The 13,857-nt window shown below is 44.7% G+C and overlaps 1 protein-coding gene across 1 annotated transcript in view; it reads left to right on the top strand.

The window, feature by feature from the left end:
* Nucleotides 1-11,242: 11,242 nt before the first annotated feature.
* Nucleotides 11,243-13,857, top strand: part of HYCC1 (hyccin PI4KA lipid kinase complex subunit 1) — a 48,224-nt gene continuing 45,609 nt past the window's right edge. Inside the window, exon 1 of the mRNA XM_082479586.1 lies at nucleotides 11,243-11,261. The gene's annotated coding sequence lies outside the window, so the exon portion shown is untranslated. The remainder of the gene's footprint in view (nucleotides 11,262-13,857) is intronic.

Raw genomic sequence — 13,857 nt, 5'->3', positions numbered from 1 at the left:
TTTCCTTCATGTGGAAAAATTTCCTGACTTTGTATATTGTGACTTTTCTGAAGAATTCATTAATTTCAGACCACCCACTCATCTGCAGGCACCTGTTATTGTTTCTCTTCCTCCACAAGAAGGAAAGGGGGACTCCAGGAGGCAAACAACCTTCTTTTGTTAAATTAAAGCCTTTTTTTTTGTTAGCTTTTTCCGGTGAGTCTGGGTTTGTGCAGTGTTAGGCTGCAAGTTTATTTGAACAGGAGTGGTTTGGTTTGGTTTCACGGCAAGGTCTGGCCTGGTGTGTGCATTTCTTTCCTGGGAAATTGTCCTATAAACTTACTCAGAAATGATAGCCAGAATCCACATGCACCTTCTCCATCCCAGACACAGACTGAGCCTGCAGATATCACCTGCTAGCACACAGTATTTGCCCCACATCGTTATTCTCTGCTCCTCTCCATTGAAAAGGAACAGAATGGAGTGAACAAGAGGACAATAGATAGACTTGGCACATGCCATCCCTTGTGCAGGCAGTGGACCTACTCGGGCTGGGAGGAGGCTGCCCAGGTGCGGCCATAGTCGAGCAGAGATGAAAGGGCTTAAAGGAAAACAAGTGTAGTTCCCTGAAAAATTTTCTTTTTAGAAAGCCTCTTGAATGGTTGGGGGCTCCAGTTTCATTTGAACAAATTGCAGAAACTCATTTCCAACAAAGGAAGTTAGATGCGATGCTTCAGAAAACATATTCATTCTCAGTTCTTCTTTTCAGTTATCGTGAAGATCTATTTGCATTTGCAAATATGAAGTGAAGATGGTGCTTATGGACGTGGTTTAGAGATGATTTTGGCAGTGTTAAGATGATGGTTGGACTTTATAATCTTAGACGTCCCTTCCAACTTAGACAATTCTATGATGTAGCAAAAATATGCACTTTTTTCAGGCAAACATGGTATTTTTATTGTGGAGGAAATTAAAAACCTCATGTGTAAAGCATTGCATATATTTTCTTTTCAATTTATACTGTTTTGCATAGCTGATTTCTAATATCTTGTTTGTTTCAACAAACCTATGTTTCAGATTTGCGTATTTTTTGAGTGCCACACTTACATATTCTTCTAAAATTAATGCTTATTTGTGTCTTTCATGAGATATTTAACAAGTTTATTTGCTTTTCATGTAATAAGTTAAAATTATCTGGCTGGGCGATTTTTATTTACATGTATTAGATGAGGTCTGAATCTTTTCCTCTAATCCTTTTTCTATAACGTGTCTCTTGAGGGAGTTGCGATCTAACATATCTAGAATACTGACGTTGTCGTGTTGCTTTCCACACATTTCAATACCGTAGTAGTTCTCAGTGTGTGAATTTGCACCAGCCCTGCTGATGTTAGAAGCGTTAATAATCGGACAGAGAAATCTGTGTTCAACCCTATCCCCTCCAGTAGATGTCATCGTGACAGTGGGGAATACTGCTAGGGATACCGGTGATGAGACCTCCTGTGCCAAGGCAGGAAAAAAGCTTTGCTGTAAGAGACTTTGTTTCTGTCAAAACAAGGTAGGTCTCTCGATGCTTAGCATTTATAGAGAGCTTTTAATTTCTATAATGCTTTGAAAAACATGGTGACTATTAAAACACAGTCACCAGTCAGCTCACACAGGACTGTGGTCCATGGCAGTGGCGTCTATATGTTCTGAAGGTGGCCATAAATATAGATATATCTGGGCAAACGTGCATGTGCAATAATCAGTTTGTTGACTGCTTTTTAATTTTTTTGTCAACAATATAGTTTCATTTGTATGACACCCCTTGCTCAAAGCCATCACACCCTTTCTGTTATACTTCCCCCTGCCTCCCCGCCCCAGTCCTCTGTAGGAGTAATTTCTCCAACGGAAAACCCAAATCCTCCTACTTCATTTTTACCGAAAATGAATCTCTCCCCACTTGTCAGCACCTGAACTGCTGGGCATCCAGTCCGCTTTAATGTTCATAGCTGCCTGACTGAGCGATGGTTATTGAGTGGTGGGTAAATCCACAGCCTTATGTTATTACCAGGTATAATTTTAATCTCTCAAACAGAGAACAAATCCCCAGAAAAGGCAAGGGATAATCAGTCACTGGCAGTTTTACATGCACAAGGGCTGTAAGGCTGCAACATATGCACCTACAAAGGAATTTGAAAAACATACTGAAAATATGTTTAGTTATTGTTAAATAGCTGTTCTGAGTTCCTCAGGCACTATCATGAAGTTCTGGCATAGAAAAAAAATATCAGACACCATTTCCCGCCTTGGAAGTCCCAACAGTTTTGATCAAAAATGTGATACGTATCTGGTATCAGCCAGTGCTACACCTGTGTTCTTCATGACAGAATGATAATATGTAGGATGTCATCAGATGAAATAGAGCACAACCAGAGCCAAGTGAAGCAAGAAAGGTGCTGAGCTGAAATGTGACTTTTTAAAAAATCAACAGGGTGCAGCTGTATCAAATAATAATTCCATAATTTGGATGTTGTCTTTTGTCTAGATAATAGCCCAATGAATAATAAGTTTTTCTTCTTTAAAATGTCAGGCTTTGCAGAAGCAGACAGCAAAAGCAGAGCACTGATGGCCTGATTAACTTAAGAGTCTGCTTCTCCTCCTTAGTCCAGTCTTTGAGACTGAAGCAAGTCTCTGCGATCAACATAAATTCTAGGGAAAATGGCCAAATGATTAGACCAAATTTGGGACCTCCCACAGTAAGAGGAAAGCAAGTCTGATTGGCAAGATTTTTTTCATTGTTCACATTCTTAAAAAAAAAACAACGTTGGCTGGAATTTTGTCCTTGACCAAGTGGAAAGGCTCTTTGCTGGCAGGAAAACAAAATATTTAATCAAAACAAAGCAGCTGATGCTCTTGACAGAACAAGAACAGACATCTGTCTGGCTGCCCTGAGTAAGCAAAACCATCTCAGATAAAATATCAGAAAAGCCTCATAAAATGCTATTAAAATAAATGGGGTAATGAGGGGGATGCAAAGAATGCACTTGTTTATAAGTTATCACCTCATTTGGGCACTGTCAAAGTAGTATAGAACTGGGGAAAAAAAGCATGTCTTTATCCTCAGGAAATGTAGGGTGTTTTCTTAGCAAAGTTAATAATGAAAACAAACTGTAAAAAAACCCCACAGTAGCATTTTAAGAACTGGGAAGGTAGACCTATCAACTATAAAAGCAGGAGACAAACTTGGCTATAATCCAGCAGAAAAAGTAACAAAGATAACTACCTGCTTCATGTTTGCTTTGGATTTTTCTTGAAATATGTGAGCTTTTTGTTACACATATATTCCTATTTAATAATACTTATGTTCCCATTAACAGTATTCCCATACTTACTCTAAAAGCATTTCATAATAGTGTAATTTAGCACTACGAGTTTCACTTAAGTCTTAAAATATTCAGTCTGTAACCCATTACTTTGAGAGGAGAGAGTAAGCATGGCTGATAAAAGCCCAGAAGCCCAGAGAATCATGAAGACATCACTCAGTTCTCTGTATCTGTCTTAAAGCAGGGTCAAATATACCTAAAGTGTTCTTAAAAAACTGAGCTGATGGTAATTCCACATTTTCTTCCAGTGATCTGCTCCAGTTGTAGTGTTATCTGTACAGTTAGACCAGGACTTCCTAATGCCTACCTTCTGTCTCCGTTGCAGCTTAGCCCTGTGATTTGTCACCCTATCATCTGGTTCAAAATAGACATAATCTTCTCTGAGGGTTATGAAATTCAGTAATGTAGCTGAAGCCTTAACTATCCCTGGGGGAACTGCTTGAAATGTGGAGTCTTCAGACCAGTACTGGTTCTTGTACCCTGGAAGAGCTACAGCTGGGAGTAGGATGGGGCCATGACAGTTGGGTTGGGTCAGACCAAAAAGATGTTGCTGTACAGACACACTGATGCCACTTTTCAGGGTTGCTTCCACCCATTCTGTATGGAGCCAACCACAGTACCTGTTAAGGGCTTACTAACACCGGCCAGGTGTCAGGGTGTCGAAGCAGGACAAAGGAAAGCATTTGTGCAAAGCATTTGACACTGTCCCACACAACATCCTTGTTTCTAAATTGGAGAGATGTGGATTTGACAGATGGACTACACAGTGGATAAGGAATTGGCTGGGTGGTCGCAGTCAAAGAGTTGTGCTCAATGGCTCAATGTCCAGGTGGAGACCAGTGATGAGTGGCGTTCCTCAGGTGTCAGTATTGGGACCAGTGCTGTTGAACATCTTTGTTGGTGACATGGACAGTGGGATTGAGTGCACCCTCAGCAGGTTTGCAGATGACAACAAGCTGTGTGGAGCAGTCAACATGCTGGAGGGAATGGATGCCATCCAGATGGACCTGGACAGGCTGGAGAGGTGGGCCCTCACAAAGTTCAACAAGGCCAAGTGCAAGGTCCTGCATGTGAGTTGGGGCAATCCCAATCCCAAGTACAGGCTGGGTGGAGAATGGCTTGAGAGCAGCCCTGAGGAGAAAGACTTGGGGGTGTTGGTTAATGAGAAGCTCAACACGAGCTGGCAATGTGCGCTCACAGCCCAGAAGGCCAACTGTAGCCTGTGCTGCATCAAAAGCAGCATGGCCAGCAGGTCGAGGGAGGGGATTCTGCCGCTCTACTCCCCTCTGGTGAGAATCCATCTGGAGTACTGCATTCAGCTCTGGAGCCCCCAAGATAAGAAGGACACGGACCTGTTGGAGAGGGTCTAGAGGAGGGATGCAAAGATGATCAGGGGGCTGGAACACCTCTCCTATCAGGACAGGCTGAGAGAGTTGGGGTTGTTCAGCCTGGAGAAGAGAAGGCTCCGGGGAGACCTTATTGCATCCTTCCAGTGCTTAAAAGGGGCCTACAGGAAAGCTGGGGAGGGACTCTTTATCAGGGAATGTAGTGATAGCATGAGGGGTGACAGTTTTAAACTGTTAGAGGGTAGATTTAGGTTAGATATTAGGAAAAAATTCTTTACTATGAGGGTGATGAGACACTGGAACGGGTTGCCCAGAGAGGTTGTGGACATCCCGTCCCTGGAGGTGTTCAAGGCTGGGTTGGATGGGGCTTTGAGCAACCTGGTCTATTGGGAGGTGTCCCTGCCCATGGCAGGGGGGTTGGAACTAGGTGATGTTTAAGGTCCCTTCCAAGCCGAACCACTCTACGATTCTATGATTCTATGAGATCAAGCTGCTTCTCTGGGCTATCAGAAGACACGTGCACTTTGTAGACTTGGATCTAGCACCCGTTTTTTTGGGGCTAATGGGATTACATCAGAAGGGAGGGCTTCCATTATAAAAGTGCGTGCATGTGCTTCTAGCTCTTGTGATTCAAAGGAAAAGCTGACAAGCACGACCCAAGAGGAAGCAGTAACGAAATGTCAGCTGGTAGCTCTGAGCCCAACCGCACCCCTCGTCATCAGCTAACCACATGTTGAGGGAGGAAGCGGTGAGCCCAGCCCCACCAGCGTCCTACACACCCAGAGCCACTGGGGCTGCAGGGTGGCTTTGCCCTGGCCCCGGTCCCATGGTGGGACAGGGCTTCTCACGGGGGACCCCCCGGGTCCCGTGGGAGGCAGGGTGGGACATGAGCTGGTTTGGTCACGGGGAGGCAACTTGTGACTGTAAGCATCTCCTGAAAAGAGTATGCAGCTCTTGGGCTGGTCGGGGTTTCTGGCAGCCCTGGTAAACCGAGCTCTTCATTTGCTATAGTCCAGCAGCAAGTTAATAAATACACACACACAAAATACTGTGAGCACACCCAGGCACATGTGGGCTGGGAGAGGAATTTTCTGTAAGAATAACAAATAGTAACCCATCTGAAGAACCATGAAAATGTAAAAATCCTTGGATTGCTTGGCATCATTTTTGTCCTAATCTTTCTCCCTTTTACTTTCACAGGATCCCCAGCAGCCCTCTCTACTCCTCCTTGTTTATACAGCGAGGAGGAACCCCCAGCCAGACACCACAAACAGCTGTGGTTAGGGAGAGGAAATCCAGCTCAGCTGTGATAATTAAAATAGCTGTGATACTTTAATTGAGCTGCTAATACCAGTGTAGGGATGTTGCATAAAAGGCCTGGTGGTTAGCAGCCTTTCATTCTGTACTTAGCTGAGCAGGGAGGGCTGTGGTGCTGTAGGGGGAAGGTGCTGTGGTGGACCCCTTCCATCTTCTTCCACCTTCCCCCTCCCAAATGCAGCCTTTCCTGTTCTCAATTCTGTTGTGATGCTGTGTTTAGCGGTACCTCTTACAAGAGTGATCTCCACGTAATTCTCCTTTTCCCTTCCCTTACCTCGAGGGCTTGTTTCTGGGATTCTGGAGTATGTGGGCTTTAATGCAATGTTTGTGTCTTCCCCCTCAAATAATTAATCTTGTGAACTGCTGCGCTTACAAACCTACGTGTGTGCTTTTAACCTCTGCTTTTAAAGTGTGAGGAAGAAGTGGTAATGGATTTCCTACCTCTCATGTATTAAGGATCGTGTATGCATTATTGATGTTTATTATGATTTAGTTGCTATGTTTTTTTAAATTTTGTCTTACATTAATGGTACAGTAAGAAAAAGCTTTTTTCTGTTATCAAATCCTCATAGTAGCTTCTCCTTAAAGTTTAATCAAAATCGGGAGCTATTACATTTTATTTTCTAGTATTGTAAACATCACCCCTTAGTGCAAAATATTAATATGGAACATTGTTTAGAGAACAGCAAGTCAGAGGGGGTTTTAAATTTGAATGATATGAATTCAAACTTCTGAAAAGCCTTTGGATAGTAGAATAAATGAACGATTTTGTTTTTAATTCTACTGTAGTGGTTTTGTATTAAATATTTCTTTGCAATATTAGCAAATCAAGGCATAGTAGTGTTATCCTTGTGTGTAAGTTTTGCCAAGAAAAATTAAGTAAGGCGACCTAAGGAGAACTCCAGGTCAGTAAAAAGCATAAGATAAAAGCTATCTTTATTTAGAATAAATAAAATGTATCATAAATTATGAAGTAAATGTTTTTTTATAGTTCTATGCCAATGTATGATTTTTTAAATCTGAAGTTCTATTAAAAGCAACTTAGTCAATCAATTGACCAATAAAATGTTTATAGAGGCCTTTTTTTTTTTTTGAACATTTTCCTTTGAAGTGTGTTGTGATAACATGAGGAATGTGAGACACAGATCTTCAGTGTTTGAGTCAAACAGATGTTAGTGATTTTTCACTTTCCTGGAAGATCTGGTAAAGAGCTTTCTGCTGGAGCAATTTTCTGTCAAAACATGGATTTAATAAAATGCAACTTTTTCTAGGAAGATATCAGTTTCACTTATGTTCTCAAGAGAAAGCTATCAAAATATTTTATCGTGGCTGAAACTAGAATATTAAGAGGAAAATCATAAGTCAAAACTAAACAGCTGACACTGTCACAATATTTTATTTTTCAGTTGTTTCAGAGCTCTCAAAAATTGCAGAATTTGTGTTTTTGCAGAAACTGTTGACTTCTTATTCCTATTTGAAAGGAAATTTCAGAATATCCTTTTTTTTTTTTTTCCCTAGGTCAGCATGGTTTTCTTACTTTTTTTTTTTTTTTTTCCCTGACTTTTTACATGCTTTGGTTACTGAAACTGTTTTCGTGGAGGATGTCAGACCAGAGGTCTCCAGAGTCCTCTGCACTTGATACAAAGCTCTTGGAACTCTGACTTGAAGAACGACTCGACGCTTCCTCGTATTCCCAATTAGTGGAGTTATCAAAGGCTCTGTAGGAGAGCAATGCGAGTTCTGGGCATCTTTGAAAATGTTAGCTGAATTTCTAATCAAGACTACGGACTTAATCCTGCAGCGAGTGTTACTCCATCCTAACCAAAACAGAAGGGCTGCTCCAAAGGCGCTACCATCCGTCCAGCAGCGTGTGCCGTTCTCACGGTCCCAACCAGCCCGGCCCAGGCTGGCACTGGGACAGACGACCAAGAAAATGTCCCTTCTGGGTGCCTTATAGGCTACGGATTTGGTATGAGATCAGATGACTGGAAATAACTGCTATTTTTTTCCCAAGGTCCAGATGCACCGTCTTTTAAAAATGGACTGTGTGTTGAATTGAGCTTTCAGAACATGGTCATATGACAGAGATTACAGTTGTTAAGTATTTATTTATCAAGGATTTCTATTTTTAAAGAAGCTTACAACCCTATCATAGTTCTCAATCTAAATATAAGAACTTATAATGAAGAGGCGCTGACCAAAAATAATGAAGCAGGCAGAAGCTGCAGGTTCCAAATTATGTTCCTGAGCAATGAGGATGTTTTATGAAAACCAAAGGAAACAGCTTCCTGGAAATTCTGCGTCTGAAACAACACCAAGCAGCCCTGATTGCTGGGGAAGTGGAACAAAAGTTCTAATTCTTTATAGTCCTCCTCTTAGAGGGCAATTTGAAATGGATTGCTAATGGAAAAAAAAAACTTCAATAATTACAAGACTAAAAGGCAATAAGTGATGTGCACATATATGCACAGAACTATAAACACAGTACAAAGAAAATGTATTGCATACGGTTTTGTGCATTTAGAATATTTAAGGCTAATGTGGTACGAATGCCTGAAAAACTAAAATAATTTAGGAGTCATTAAAATCTGTGGAAGTAATACAAGGTGAACTATTTTCTTTTGATAAAGTGACCTGACATTGCAGAACTGTTAATGTATGTCATATGCTGCATGTGAAGAATTTGCCTGCCTTTTGTTTGTGGGTGATTCATTACTTTTACTAATCATTGGAGTCATAACACATCAATAACAGTAAAATGAATAACTAATGACAGTATGATCTCAGTACATCTCTTTTCAATTATCAGGGTCACTTAGTATGTCATCTGTGTCACAAGCCACACCAGTACCCAGTCTTCCTCCTGGCACTACGTATACTGGGTCTGAGGATGCAGGCTCACAAACAACTCCTGCACTGTTGTAGCTTTGCTCCCATTGCTTGTTTTTTGGTCCATACTGCTCCCAGAACTGCAGGACTGAGTGGTAAACGGGCTCATGGAATGGAATCATGTTAAAAAAAACTTATTTTTTTCTACTCAGTTCTCTTCAAACTGAATTGATTTGGTGTTTTGTGTAACTGTTGGGTCACAAAACCCAGAAGGGTCTCAGGAATAGGTACAGGCAGCAGGTGGGAAAGACATTGTGAAGGGAGCTGCATGTGCCTGCACTGGTTTGGGCAGAAATAGTGGTGTAAATGCAGAGAAACTCAGATAAAGAGCTTCAAAAAAACCCCAAACCGTTAAGCATTCTGGCTGTGATTCAGATGTATGTTCTTTCTGAGGTAGAAATGTATTATCTCTCTCATAAAGTTCCAGTTGGTTGTTCCTGAGATTATGGCATTTAATTGTCTCTCTTCATCTTAGTAAAATAATAAAGCTCTCTTACACCTTTGTCGGAACTAATAGCATCTTTCTTTTCAGGAAAACAGACCTATTTTATCCAGTGTCATAGAAACTGATGCCAGAATGAATTTAGACCGTAACACAGTGGGAGTATTCTAAAGACAAATGGCTTAGTAAGAAAGACATTTATATTCTAAAAGCAGATTTTATGTATTATAATTTGTATTATAAAAGATCCTTGAAAATAACCCATACATTTTACTGCAAATAAATTAAAATGACACTAGATACCTGTGTAAATGAATGCTACACTGGCACAAGTCTAGATACAGCTCAGGCAGAAAGATACTGATGTACATGCAGAGGATGGCCAGGAAATCTTGAAGAAATGCATTGAACCTGACATTTTCTCAGGTTCAAAGTTCCAGGGAAGTCAATAAACTTTTGTGTGAACACATTATCTGCCTGTACAGAGTCATTTAGGAAATTAAGACTGGTAAGGCATAGAAGAGCATGGCTTTTAAATGAGTAATCATATGGGACAATGCTTTGCGACAGTAAGTGTTGGTGGAGCTAATTTGAGCACTGTCATTACATGGTATTTGACAGTGACCAAATCACAACCTCCTTGCTTCAGTTTCACCACACAGCAATTAGATTACTGATTAATTTAATCTTTATTAATCCTGAAGATTACTGTAAGCATGTGCTTCTGAGGATTAAAACATAATCCTCAAAGCATACTTGCAAAGAAACCCTGGTCGTAACAACAAATGTAAACTGAACTTTAATTAAAACAAAAAAGTAGCTTATTATGCAGTATTCAGTTTTATTTCAAGTTCATTCTTCAGAGCAATCCAAGGATGAAGTCAGTAGAAAAAAAAAAAATGCAAAAAAAGAAAAGTACTTGTAATTGACAAAGGCCTTAGAGTGCTGTGGAATGAGACTTGCCCACAATTGCTCCACTTTGGGAAGGCTGATATGAATCCAGCATCTAAATAATAGTAAAGACACGCCTGATAAAAATTAAGGGGCATTCAATTTAGAGGTGTTCTCATTAAGGTGCCTGGAAACATCCCTTGCGGAGCTGTCAGCCAGTATAATCGTCTCTTTGTTAGGGCTGGGGAAGTTAAAGACTTTATTTTGCTTTAGAGCTTCATTAGTCAGCCTATCGCCAGCTCTATTTTTGTTTCTATGCGATGGCAGCCAAGGGGGGGGGGGGGGGGGCGGGAGGAAGGCGTCGGACAGCGGTAAAATACAGGCATCTGGTGCCGGTTCCCCCAAACCCACCCCAAGCGCTGCCGCTGCACGTTATCGTTCCGTGTGACAGCTCCCACCAGCGCTCGCAGGGCAGCTCCGACAGCGCCCGCTTCCCGCAGCCCCCCGGAGGCATCATCTCCCCGCGGGGCACGACCCTCCCGCAGCGCCCCCGCTGTTCCGCCTCAGATTCCCCCGCGGCGGGGCTGGGTGCTGCCCGGCGCTGGACTCGCGTTCCCGATTCAGCCCCGACGGGGAAACAATGACTTGTTTTCCCCTTCACCCCCTGGGGCTGCCGCCGCCTGCTTCACGTTTCCGGGCCTGCGGCGACGGGACGCGGTAGTACCCACCCGCCTCCCCCGCGGCGCTCCGACAGACCGGCGGCCCCCCTCCACGCGCCCAGCCCCGCCCTCGGAGCGGTGCGGCCACCACCCATTGGGGGAGAGGAGGGCGCGGGCGCCCGCACGGTCCGCTCTGCCTTTCTACTGGCTAGCGTGACCGCGCTTCGCCCTCTCATTGGCTGCGGCCGCCGCCAGGCAGCGGCGGGGTCGGGCGGTGCTAGCCCGTCGCGGCCCCCGCCCTCCCCGCTGTCGCTCCCGGCGGGCGAGTAAGTCCGCTTGAGCGGCGGCGGCGGCGAGCCGCCGGGCGGGACGGGTGAGTAGCGGCTGCTTACGCGGAGCCAACTTTTCCCGCGCGGGGCTGGAGCAGCCCTACCGCGCCGCCGGGACGGTTTGCGGCCGTTGGTGTAACTAACGGCCGGTTGAAGCAGAGCTCCCCTGGCTCCGGGGTCCGGCGGCGCCGGCGACTCCGCGGCAGAGCTCCCCCGCCCCGCCCTGGGGCAACCGTCGGCGCGCGGCTGAGGAGCGGCTGTTACCCGCCGGGCTCGCGCCCGGGGCGGGGGGCGAAGAGGGAGCGAGCGAGCGGCGGTGGGTGAAGGGGGCGGCGGAGGGGAGGGGGCGGCGGAGTTGCAGTGGTGGGGCTGGAGGAAGAGCCGGTGTCCGGGCGCGGCGGGGGGCGGCGGAGGGGCAGTGCAGGGCGAGGGGCCACCACGGGCTCGGTGGGGCCGCCATGGGCTCGGCGGAGCCCCTCCCGCCTTGCCGGGGAGAGCCGGTGTTTGCCCCTGGTGCGGTGTGAGCGGGGCCGCGGGGCGGCGCTCCGGGGACCGGTCTCAGCCTTCACCCCCCCCCCCCCCCAGCTCCTTCCCGCCGGTCCCCCCGGGGCGCCGCCGGCATCCCGGCCGCGGCTGGCCGCCTGCCGGGGTCCTCCCGCGCCCAGTCTCTGGGCTCGGCTCCCGGGCGGCCATCGGGGAGGGCAGAGGTGGCGGGGGAAGCGGCGGTCTTGGCGGGGCGGCGGTCACTCGTGTCGCCTGGAGAAGGCAGCTGGGGGTGGGTGCGGGCTGCGGGCGAGACAAAGGAGCGGCTCCCGCCCGTCTCCCCGGAGCAGGGAGCAGCCAGCCCGGTGCCTGGCAGCGGAGTTCCCGCTCCGGTGCTGGGCGCTTGTGGCTGCCCGTGGGAAGGATTTAGGACGCAAGATTAGTGGCTTGCTGCGACATACATTCATTCTAACCCGGCTTTTCTGTATGTTTTGTTTCTCTTTTCCTGCCGCGTTGACTTGGGTGTCCGCGGGTAGGGATGCGAGAGGTGGCAGCAACAGTTATAATTGCTGAGAGTTTGCGGTTGAGGCTCGCAAGTAGGAAGTGCCGCAGACTGCGGGGTGTGTGTGTGTGCGTGTGCCTGTGTAGGCTTCGTTATTGAACTTCACGCACGTTAAATGGAAGTAACTTTGCACGTGCTTTGTGTTTTAATGGTAAAAGCAGAGGTAATGCCCGTGGATTTGTCTTGTTCCCTGTAACCCCAAAAGCCATCACGTTTGTTTCCTGTCCAGTTGCATTCTAACTCTATCCCAAAAAAGCTCCTCAAGTCTTAAGTTCACAAGGAAAAGATCTGAGTGCTAGAGGATTGTTAAGTCTCGTTAGCCTTGATCTTTCATAATTTTTTAATATACACTGCTAGTGCATGAGAAGAACAAAATATGAAAGTTTCTATTAAGTGATTGCTGTTAGGTAGTTTTGTGAGCTGCAAATTCAGACTTGGTGATTAGTTTTTTTTAAAGGCAACTTGAACAAATGACGCTGCAAAGAAGCAAAAACCAGTTTTATGTAGCAAAGTGTACAATGACATTGGTGATTGCTTTTCATTGCATCTAAAAGGCTTTTCTGCAGTTTTCCCCTCCAATAATGCAGCTAGATGCTGCAGTGTCTTGTCAGAAGCTTGTGCTTTTCACAGAATGCCTTCCTCTATGACAGTGGCTTGCTTTTGTTGTCCTCTCCGCCTTCGAACAAGTTCTTTCATGTTGTGAAAAGTAAATAGCGTTATAAAGCTTGGTCAAATTAACTTCCAATCTATTTTACTTTCATCAGTGAAATACTTTTGGTAAAAGTAATGTACTTTGAAGTTGACTTTTAGATCCATCTGGCACTATTCTTGGATGTATTTTCTCCTCCAGAGTAAGAAGACAATATGAAAATACCGCTTTTGAAATGCGAAACTTAGCTGCTTTTCTTCTGTGATAATCTCTTTGTGAGACAAGGTACTTCTAACAGGCCTTTTATCAGAGGGGTAACAATTTTGAGGAAGTTCCGTATTGGTTTGGATAATTTTTTAACTGTAGCAATTCACTTCCTTTCAGTGTTGAGCTGTTTTAAAGGTACAAGTTGAATTTATCCAGAATGCTTCTTGGAAGGAAAAAGGCTTTCATGGGCAGAATTGTGCTGAACTTCAGCCATAGTCTCCTGAATGGGAGGGTTTTCTTTCACTCGAAAGAGTCCATGGTAGACATGTTCACAGGCATAGCTGTGTAGTTAAGTCACTTGGATTCTAATTTTGTAAGGACTTGTATTGCAAACAAGCACGTGCGTGAGGTATTGCAAGGCTAGGCAGTACAAATGGTATGTGTCATCTACATTTTACTTAACACAATAGGGCTAAGCTGTCAGAAGAGACCGTTTACTGAGGCATATGTTATGATTGCATCAAACCTAATAGTAAATTGCTGAGTTAAAGCCTAATTCTTAGGATGTTAGTATGAAACCCCAGTATCTTGAACCTTCTCTCTATGTTCATGTCAGGAAATGCATTTTCATTAAATCCTGCCTTAAAGTAAATACTATGTTCTCTTAACCTGTCCCTGACTTTAACACGTGCAATGTGAAAATCACCTTGTTCCTTCTGGAAACTTACATTATTAGTCA

The sequence above is a fragment of the Vanellus vanellus genome (assembly GCF_965231255.1).
Source record: "Vanellus vanellus genome assembly, chromosome: 2".
Classification (NCBI taxonomy): Eukaryota; Metazoa; Chordata; class Aves; order Charadriiformes; family Charadriidae; genus Vanellus; species Vanellus vanellus.
This window is presented reverse-complemented; position numbering and strand designations above follow the sequence as displayed.